The sequence below is a fragment of the Gopherus flavomarginatus genome, chromosome 25 (assembly GCF_025201925.1).
Source record: "Gopherus flavomarginatus isolate rGopFla2 chromosome 25, rGopFla2.mat.asm, whole genome shotgun sequence".
Lineage (NCBI taxonomy): Eukaryota > Metazoa > Chordata > Testudines > Testudinidae > Gopherus > Gopherus flavomarginatus.
The window spans coordinates 14,890,924-14,900,445 of record NC_066641.1 but is presented as its reverse complement, the minus strand read 5'-3'; the positions used below and the strand labels follow the sequence as shown (position 1 = coordinate 14,900,445).

Sequence of the window (9,522 nt, the reverse complement as noted above, 5' to 3'; positions counted from 1 at the left end):
CCCGCCCCCGCCGGCAGGAGAGCGGGGTGAGCAGCAGGCTCGGCGCCTGCCCGGGCAGCTCCTCCCGAGCCAGCCGGACTGGGGGCAAGGCCCGCCCAGGGCTCCACACTCACCCCCCAGCTCTGCTCCGGACCATCAGGAGGATGCAGGTGTTGGTGAGCCTGGGACAGTTCAGAGCCTCCCCCCACCCTGTCCGGAGGGGCAGCTCCGGGAGCAACCCTACAACAGTGTCACCGAGCCAGAACAAGCAGCCTGTGCAGCCCAAGGAGGAGCCTGGCCGGCCAGCCTGACCCTGTGCGCCCCGCTCCAGTGCTGACACCCACCCACTTAGCCTGCTGTTCCAGGCCACGCGATGGGTGCTGCCTCTGCATGGCCTCAGCTGCCCCTTGTCCCCGGCCTTCTGTCCAGACCCGCACGGGGGCAGGGCCTGCCTTTGTTCTTTGTACAGCCCCTAGCACAGCAGGGCCTTGGTCCCAAGAGGGCTCCGGGGGCACTACTCTGACAGAAGGAAAGCCCCAAATATTGGGATGGCAAAGCCCAAAAAGACGGATCCTCCTCGCAGAAAGACCGACACTGGGATGGGAGCACTTGGGCACAAAGACCTCTCAGGTCACTGTGGCTAATGAGCCCTGTAGGCCAGCTGCCTTCTGCCCCCAGCTAAAGGACAGATCCACATCACAGGATGACGTCAGACCAGGGCGCACAACTAATGACTAAGTCCTTCCCTCTCAGCATTGATGTCTGGGAGAGGCAGGAGACTGACCTAGATTGGGGAGTCCAGGGCGCTGCGTTGAGGCTCGTTCCATTCTTGACTCTGCCACTGACCTTTGGCAAATCACTGCTTCTCTGGGCTTCAGTTTCCCTGTCTGTCCCATGGGGGTGATGTTGCTGACCTCCTTCGTAAGTGTTTTTTGAGATCTGTGGATGACAAGTGCTGTTATTCTCATAGATGGCGCACTGGTCTGTCCTGCTATGGCATGTATGCAGCGCAGAGCCATTTGCTACAGAGGGGTCCTTCCTCTGCTGTCTATTCTGCAGCGCACTTGGGGAGGGTGTTGCTGCTGGAGACTCTTGATCCACAAACCCAGACACACCCACACCAAGGAAGCACCACCTAAAATGCTGATGCTGCAGGGAAACAGGAGAATTAACCTGTGAGAGTCCCCACTGGTCACGTCCTGCTCACTTGGCTGCACCTTATTGTGCTGAGGGTGTAACTCTTCAGTGCTCAGTGAGGGGAGTAGGGAGAGCCAGCCATGCACTGTCACAGTGCAGTGATCAGAACCGGGGCCGGATTTAGCTGCAAGCAACCACATGGGGTGCTGGGCTTGGGGCATGCCTGGCTCGGGGGGCTGTTTTTGTTGTTAGTGACAAAAGGGAAAATAGAACGTTTGAAGTAAAATGTTCCAGGTATTCCGTGTGTGGATTCATTTTTCACTAACCTCCTAGAATGCTCTGGACTTTTGTAGAATCTTGTGGAACCTTCCAAACTTTCTGAGAACTACATTTTCCTCGAAGCTCCGAGAACGGTGTCAGCCCGGCCCTCACGGGTATTTAAGGGGCATGGCATCGCCAGTCAGTCAGTGAGATACAAGAATGAAGTGAAAGCCCAGCTGCGATATTGTGAACCCTGCTTTATTTTGCAACTGTGAAAGTGTATTTGTTTTAAGACTTGAAGAGTACAAGTAGCGCCTAATAAAGGACATATTTAATGAGACACCAGAAATACCTATCGAATCCCAATCTATGCAGCAATATAAAATTAATTGTTACTTCTTTTGCCATGCTTAACAAATAATGTTTGATGACTTTCTAAGACTGCAGAACATGGACTTTTGCTCTCCCTGATACTGTCTGTTTCCCCCGTAGGAAATAAAAGATGCCCCGGAAGAAGCCTTCAGGAGCTCAGTATAGGAAGTGAAAAGCACAACTGCAATCTAGTTTGCAGCAAGGGGCAAATTTGATGGAAAAATATGTGAAATGGAACAGCACAGACAGGGCTTTAGGCAGTAGCAATTCTCCCAATGCAGAAGAAATTGAGGAGTGAAGCGTAAATGACAGAATTCCTGTTAGTAAGGAATTAGCAGATTTACTTGAAGATAAGGAATGGGAAGGTGAGGAAAGTGATGAAGAATCGTCCAGGTTTCCTGGTGGCACGAAGGAGAGTGTGGCTCACATGACAAGCGGAGTAATAGAGAAAAATCAGGCTTACATGAAAAGGAGAGAAAGGATAAGGAAGAATCAGCCTTGCGTGAGGACAGAAACAGCTGTCACAAAGGTTTTTTTTCTGCTGATGATAGCTCATCTCAATTGATTGGACTCTTCCAGTTGGTATGCGTACTTCCACCTTTTCATGTTCTCTGTATGTATAAATATCTCCTGTCTGTGTGTTCCATTCTATGCATCCGAAGAAATGAAAGCTTATGCTGAAATAAATTTGTTAGTCTCTAAGGTGCCACAAGTACTCCTGTTCTTTTTGCAGATACAAACTAACACGGCTGCTACTCAGGGCAGGTCCAGACTAGAGCTTTAAATCGATTTTAAGAGCTCTAAATCGATTTAAAGCTGTAACCGTCCACACTACAGAGTGCCTAAAATCGATTTTGGAACTCCATCTAAACGAGAGGAGTAACCCCAAAATCGATTTCTTAAAATCGATTTTATGATAGTGTGGACGGACATCGAAGTTAATGGCCTCCGGGACGTATCCCACAGTGCTCTAGTGGCCGCTCTACACAGGTAAAGGTACTCTTCTGCTGGCCAGGTAAACAGGAAAAGCCCCGGGAACTTTGAAATTCCACTTCCTGCTTGCACAGCGTGGTTTGCTCTCGCGTTCCCCGGACCACCCAGCAAACCGCAGGGAAGGAGACCTGCTTGTTCGGGGAACGCAGAGCAAACCGGGGAAGGAGACCAGCTTCGCCGCGGTTTGCTCTCGCGTTCCCCGGACCCCCCTGCAAACAGCAGGGAAAGAGACCTGCTTGCTCGGGTTTCGGGGAACGCGAGAGCAAACCAGGGAAGGAGACCAGCTTCGCCGCGGTTTGCTCTCGCGTTCCCCGAACCACCCAGCAAACCGCAGGGAAGGAGACCTGCTTGTTCGGGGAACGCAGAGCAAACCGGGGAAGGAGACCAGCTTCGCCGCGGTTTGCTCTCGCGTTCCCCGGACCCCCCTGCAAACAGCAGGGAAAGAGACCTGCTTGTTCGGGGTTTGGGGAACGCGAGAGCAAACCAGGGTAGGAGACCAGCTTCGCCGCGGTTTGCTCTCGCGTTCCCCGGACCACCCTGCAAACCGCAGGGAAGGAGACCTGCTTGTTCGGGGAACGCAGAGCAAACCGGGGAAGGAGACCAGCTTCGCCGCGGTTTGCTCTCGCGTTCCCCGGACCCCCCTGCAAACAGCAGGGAAAGAGACCTGCTTGTTCGGGGAACGCAGAGCAAACCGGGGAAGGAGACCAGCTTCGCCGCGGTTTGCTCTCGCGTTCCCCGGACCCCCCTGCAAACAGCAGGGAAAGAGACCTGCTTGCTCGGGGTTCAGGGAACGCGAGAGCAAACCAGGGAAGGAGACCAGCTTCGCCGCGGTTTGCTCTTGCGTTCCCCGGACCACCCAGCAAACCGCAGGGAAGGAGACCTGCTTGTTCGGGGAACGCGAGAGCAAACCGGGAAAGGAGACCAGCTTCGCCGCGGTTTGCTCTCGCGTTCCCCGACCCACCCAGCAAACCGCAGGGAAGGAGACCTGCTTGTTCGGGGAACGCAGAGCAAACCGGGGAAGGAGACCAGCTTCGCCGCGGTTTGCTCTCGCGTTCCCCGGACCCCCCTGCAAACAGCAGGGAAAGAGACCTGCTTGCTCGGGGTTCGGGGAACGCGAGAGCAAACCGGGGAAGGAGACCAGCTTCACCGCGGTTTGCTCTGGCGTTCCCCGAACCACCCAGCGCGAACTGACTGTGTGCCGTTTACAGGAAGGGGGGGGGGGTGAAGCTGTACCCAGAACCACCCAGGACGGGGACTTTGATCCCATCATGCACTGGGCTAGTAACCCATAATTCCAAAGGGCAGGGACCCGTGCAGGAACTGTGGGATAGGTACCCAGAGTGCAACGCTCAAGCAAAAGATGGACGCCAGGGAAAATGGACGCTCAACATCGATGTAAGTACCTCTAGTGTGGATGCACAAAATCGATTTTATAAAACCTGCTTTATAAAATCGATTTTAAGCACATCGATTTTAGGCTGTAGTCTGGACGTGGGCTCAGAAACAGCTGTGTCTGCCATTCCCTCAACCTAGTTGTGTCAGACACAGCGTCATCTTTTTTAGATTCAATCGCTCTCTCTGGACAACTGCAAAGGATATATGCCCTGTTTTCAGCATCATCTATCAGGTGGAAGGTCCTCACGGACAATGTTACAAATCTAACCCTGAAACTGCTAAGTGACACTCATTGGGAGAGCCACATGACAGCATAAGGCCATTGAGGTACCAAGTGACTGAGGTTTATGACACCCTGGTGGAACTGGCACAGCTGAGTAAAGTCAAGGCCAGAATCCAACATGAGGCACAACGCCTGGCAAACAAGATCACTGACTTCAAATTTTTGGTCTCAACTGTGGTTTGGCCCAATATCCTGTTCCAAGAAAACATTGCAAGCAAAGCATTACAAACTCAGTTGATGGACATCGCAACCTTGATGAGAAGCTGCCTTGATTTCATTGTGGCCTACAGAGACAAGAGATTTGAAGATGCCATCACTAGTCCCAAAGAAATGGTAGAAAACTGAGGATTTGAGCCTGTCTTCAAGGAAACTTTATTCATCAGAAGAAGAGAGTTTGGTTACGAGAGCAGAGATGAGCTGATGGGAAGCTTGGAAGAAAAATTCAGGGAGGAGTTTTTTTGCTCGCTCTTTGACACTGCTTGAGTATCCATCGAAGAAAGGTTCAGACAAATGAAGCACTATGAAAAGACGGGGTGGGGGACGGAAGGAAGGAGGAAGGGTTGTATGACCTTAGTAAGCTGCCAGTGGACAGGAAAAGATTCTTGAACAATTCACTGGACCTTCACTGGACGCTGACACATGGGGAGTGTTCGAACATCAATGCTAAAGACCTTTATGTCGAATTGGACAACAGCCATCCCATTTTGCCACACAGGAAGCACTTTCCACTCCAAGTTCTCCAATTCATGCATGATGCAGAGCTGGAGGACATTTTTCCTAATGTGTGTATAGCTTTGAGGATTTTGCTCACCTTGCAAGTGACAGTCAGGAGTGGTGAGTGCAGCTTTTCAAATTAAAGATATTAAAACATATCTTCGATGGATGATGGCTAATGAGAGACTGACATTGCTTGCTATTTTAGTGCTTGAAAGTTCCATTGGCCTGTCTTTGGATCTGACACTGCTTCAGTTCACAAGGGCAAAGACGAGAAAAGCGACCTTTGGCTCTAAAGGACTAGGGTTAACATTCTAAGGCTGTCACCTACTGGAACACTACTTAATACTGGTTTTGCCAGAAGCTGGGAATGGGCGACAGGGGATGGATCACTTGATAATTACCTGTTCTGTTTATTCCATCTGGGGCACGTGGCATTGGCCACTGTCGGAAGAAAGGATACTGGGCTAGACAGACCTTTGGTCTGACCCAGTCTGGCCACTCTTATGTCCACCCAATGTTGATGCACAGTTCAATTTCTTGACGTTAGTAAATTTCAGTTACTCTTAAAATTAAAAAGTTTCTATAAATTTAGAGGAAACAAATTACTTTTATGTGCTTACATATGGCATGAATAAATAGATGTACAGATCCTGTCGTGCAAATTTATCATCTTAGGTGAGAGGGATAAATCATGCATCTAACTCATGAAATGGGCTACAAATGCAATAAAAAATAAGGTATACAAAAGTTTAACAAATGGGGGAGGGGAGCACTGAAGACGCTCCTCACCTAGGACGCCATTTGGTCTAGGGCTGGCCCTGATCAGACCAGATCCTTTACAGGGAGCTTAATTTATGCCTCTCCTCTCCTTCTAGAGCTGGGAAAGTCAGATTGGGTCCCAGCTAGCTCCTGGCCCTCCCAGGCTTGCTCCCGGCAGTCCATTCTCCAGTACTGTGTGAAATGACTCAGGCAGCAGGGTGATGCAGGTGTAATTGTGCTGTAGCAAAGTGCTTGTTCTAGTCATTTACTTACCGCTTTTAACCTGAGGCTTCAGAACATCATGTTTACTGGAAAGCAGCAGCTGCCTCTCTTTCGCAAGTTGCTGGAACTAACTCCTGCTCTATGCAGCTGTGATTCAAGGTATCGGGCCCTGTATCTGTCTGGAGCCTCAGCATGGCAGTCAGCTCTGCTTTAGCTACTGGTGAAAATAGCAAAGTGAGTGTGTAATAAAGACATTAAGCTATGAGCTATTAACGAGTGTATGGCCAGGACCAGCAGCCCTTATCTCGCACACGAACAAGCGCCTGTTGCCTTTACATTTAAATTGGGCCGTGCTCTCCATTTGTTTAACAGCTCTGTGGAGCCATTGACACAAAATACACCTCTACTTCGCTATAACACTGTCCTTGGGAGCCAAAAAATCTTACCGCGTTGTAGGTGAAACGGCATTATATCGAACTTGCTTTGATCCACTGGAGTGCGCAGCCCCGCCCCCGCCCTGCTTTACTGCGTTGTATCCGAATTCGTGTTATATTGGGTCGCGCTGTATTGAGGTAGAGGTGTACAAAGCAATTGTAGCTTAGATTAATTTATTTCCCCTAAAGTCAGATTGTTTCTACTAAACGATGAGAAACTATTTCAGCCCAGCAGTGTCCTCCACCCAGATTAAAGCCACTAAACCCACATTTCCAGGACAATATACACAGACCCTTGGAGTAGCGGCTAAAGTTCACAACCCAGCACTAGTCAATGTGCAGCACTGCAAATCCCCTTAACTGTGGGGGGGAGGGGTCGAGAAACATTTAATGAAACGTTATTTCTGCAGAAGCCCTGGATAGGTCCAGGATCAAACTGCAAATCCACTGAACGCTGGCGGGCTCCTGAAAGCTTCACCTCCCCCCTGCTCAGTGGCCAAGCAGATTGGGCACGACTTCTCCTGCCAACACCCCCTTTGCTGAGACCCGCCCTTTCGCCTTGCTTGAAAATTGTTCATGTGGATCATGGGTGTGTGAGCTGGGAGAGGAGACCACCCCACCCCTATTCTCCCCAGGGGCACGTGCTGCTGGGAGAACAAGCACAGGTAGCTTGCAGAAACATGGCTGTGTGGAATAACTGCCCCCTCGGCAATGCCCACGTCAGGGGAGGAGCGCATCACTGTATTCTGAAGCCAGAGCCAGGGTGCCAGATTGGACCAATGGTCTGATCCAGTGCGGCAAACACTGTTCTTATGGCAGAGAGGGGGCCTCGTTGTGACAGACCACACCCATGGGCACTCAGCTCGGCAGAATGATGTTCGCTCCTGTGCAGAGTAAGCACACGAGGTGATATTTTTCTTGAGCTCCACCACAAGGGGATAGGTTATCCCTGCCCCTCGCACAGCTCCCTCTCGGAAGCAGTGCTCGGTGGAGCATTCAGATACGCATTGGTATGGCTTCCCTTCCCAGTGAATTCACTTGCCAAATATCCCTGTTTGGGCACAGAGCCACTCGGGTGTTCGCCCGCAGTGAAGGGCAGCCAGAGGAAGCCATATGCCTGGTGCAACCTTTGCCTTCCCCTCTAGGACCCAGCAGAGCTGCAGGAATGAGGCTGCAGCTTCCCTGCTCCTGCAGCATATGGCAGATTTATAAAGTTCCCTGCTCAGGAAGGCCAATAATTGCTTTCACTCTTCTCCCATCCTGGCGGTGGGAGGGATCCTCAGCCAGCTGTACACAGGTAGGGTGGGGGAGCCCCTGTGGCTTTTTCTGCAGCTGTCCTGTGAGAATAATCTGCAGCTCAGAGACAGGGACACTAGAACATGCAGTTCAGGGCTGGGGGAGGGAGAGGAGGATATTGATCTTGGCACCAACTGGTACAAACCAATTGCTTCCAAAATAACATGGGGAAAGAACTCTATCCTCTGTGAGAGAAACCCTGCAAGTCAGGACTGCAGTCACCTCCCAGTGGCGCAGGCACAGCAGGGCAAGTTGTGCTGCTCACCCTGCTGCACCAGTTCTGGCACAGATGTCAGATGCCCCAGGCAGAGGAAAAGCAGATTCCCTCTCCTCTCAGCACTGACACCACCACCGAGCACTGGGTGAATGTTGTTAAACAAGCTATGGGGCTTGGCCCAGTGCATGGAAATGGGGCCAAATCCAGAGGGTCTAGAAGGCTGTACAGAGCCCAGGCTTGATGACCAGGTGGAAAACTGGGAGCTTACCTGGCATTTGAGTTCCTGGGATACATTCTCAGCTCCAGAGCTCACAGGATGTCAGTGTTAACACTGCAGGAAGGGCTGGCACTGGGGCATCAGTCACTGGGACATATCTGGAGCTGGCTGGGAGCCACTCCGGCTGCCAGGGCTCAGGGGTCTGTGTGCACTGAATCGGGTGGGGACCTCAGCTCAGCTTCTGGCAGCCAGGTGTCCCCATCACAAAAGTCACTTCTGGGATCTGGCCTCTTGCCAGCACCTCAGCAGAGGGGCCAAGCCCTGATGAACATGGAGAATGAAACCCCTCTTCCACCGAAGGAGGTCACAGCGGGTGATAGGGAAATCATGCTGGCAGAGGGACAGGGCAAAGTAAGCTTGCCCTGGCATTGTCCCATCATCCCACCTCTGGGGATGTCCCAAGGAGTTCAGACTCCAGCCCCAAACTCACTTAAGCTGAAAGGAGTGTGGCTGCTGCACAGTGGCAGGAACAATACAGCCTGAGACGGGCACCTTCCAGCCACCTCCTCTTGACCTAACCCTGGGGCACCACATGGGAGTCTGACGTGGGCTGAGAATGGAAACTCCCAGCCCTTAATCGAGAGCTGGTCCCTAGAGCTCAGGGATTGTACACAACACTCGGGTCTTATCAGGGTGACATTTCCATGGCCCCTGGTGCCCGTGCCAGTGCCAGCCCTGCTCTTTGAAGGCCCGCTCTAATCAAGCAATGTAACCTATTTTCCTGTGTGTTCGGCTGCCAGCTGGGCCGTCGCTCTCCTGGGGGATTAGGTCACTAACCAAAGGGAACGCTGCTCCGCTGAGCGCTCCACTGTCTTGCTTATTAGCTCCCATGCTGCCAGAACCCATCTCCTCTGAGCTCAGATTTCATGGCAAGGAGACGGAGCAGCTGCGATGAGGCTGAGCAGGGAGGAGGTCTGAGTGCCCACTGAACTCAGCACCTCTCAGCATCTGGTCATGGTCCCCAGGACTCCCCTGCACAAGACTGGGACTCACATTTCAATCAACCACATATCTGGCTGGGCTGGCACTGGTAGGGTAGCATCCTGAGCTTGCCCCAGCATCTGCACATATGGGGAAGGCTTTGGACTCTGCTGTGTGTATCTTGGGGGTGGACAGATCCCATTAGAGACTCAAAATTAACAACACTGCTGAGAAGGGCCTCAAAGTCCAGGGCTCATCT

General features: G+C 51.9%; 1 long non-coding RNA gene across 3 annotated transcripts; it reads right to left on the bottom strand.

Moving 5' to 3' along the window:
* Positions 1-288: 288 nt before the first annotated feature.
* On the bottom strand, positions 289-9,345 carry LOC127040480 (uncharacterized). 3 transcript variants are annotated; one of them, XR_007771442.1, is made up of 4 exons: positions 8,334-9,345; positions 6,565-6,680; positions 6,170-6,332; positions 289-918 (listed from the first exon to the last, which is right to left on the bottom strand). It is a non-coding gene; the product is annotated as an uncharacterized LOC127040480 (long non-coding RNA). The 3 variants fall into 3 exon arrangements; XR_007771440.1 differs by having other exon boundaries at positions 6,565-9,345; XR_007771441.1 differs by lacking the exon at positions 6,565-6,680 and having other exon boundaries at positions 6,170-6,335.
* Positions 9,346-9,522: the final 177 nt, after the last annotated feature.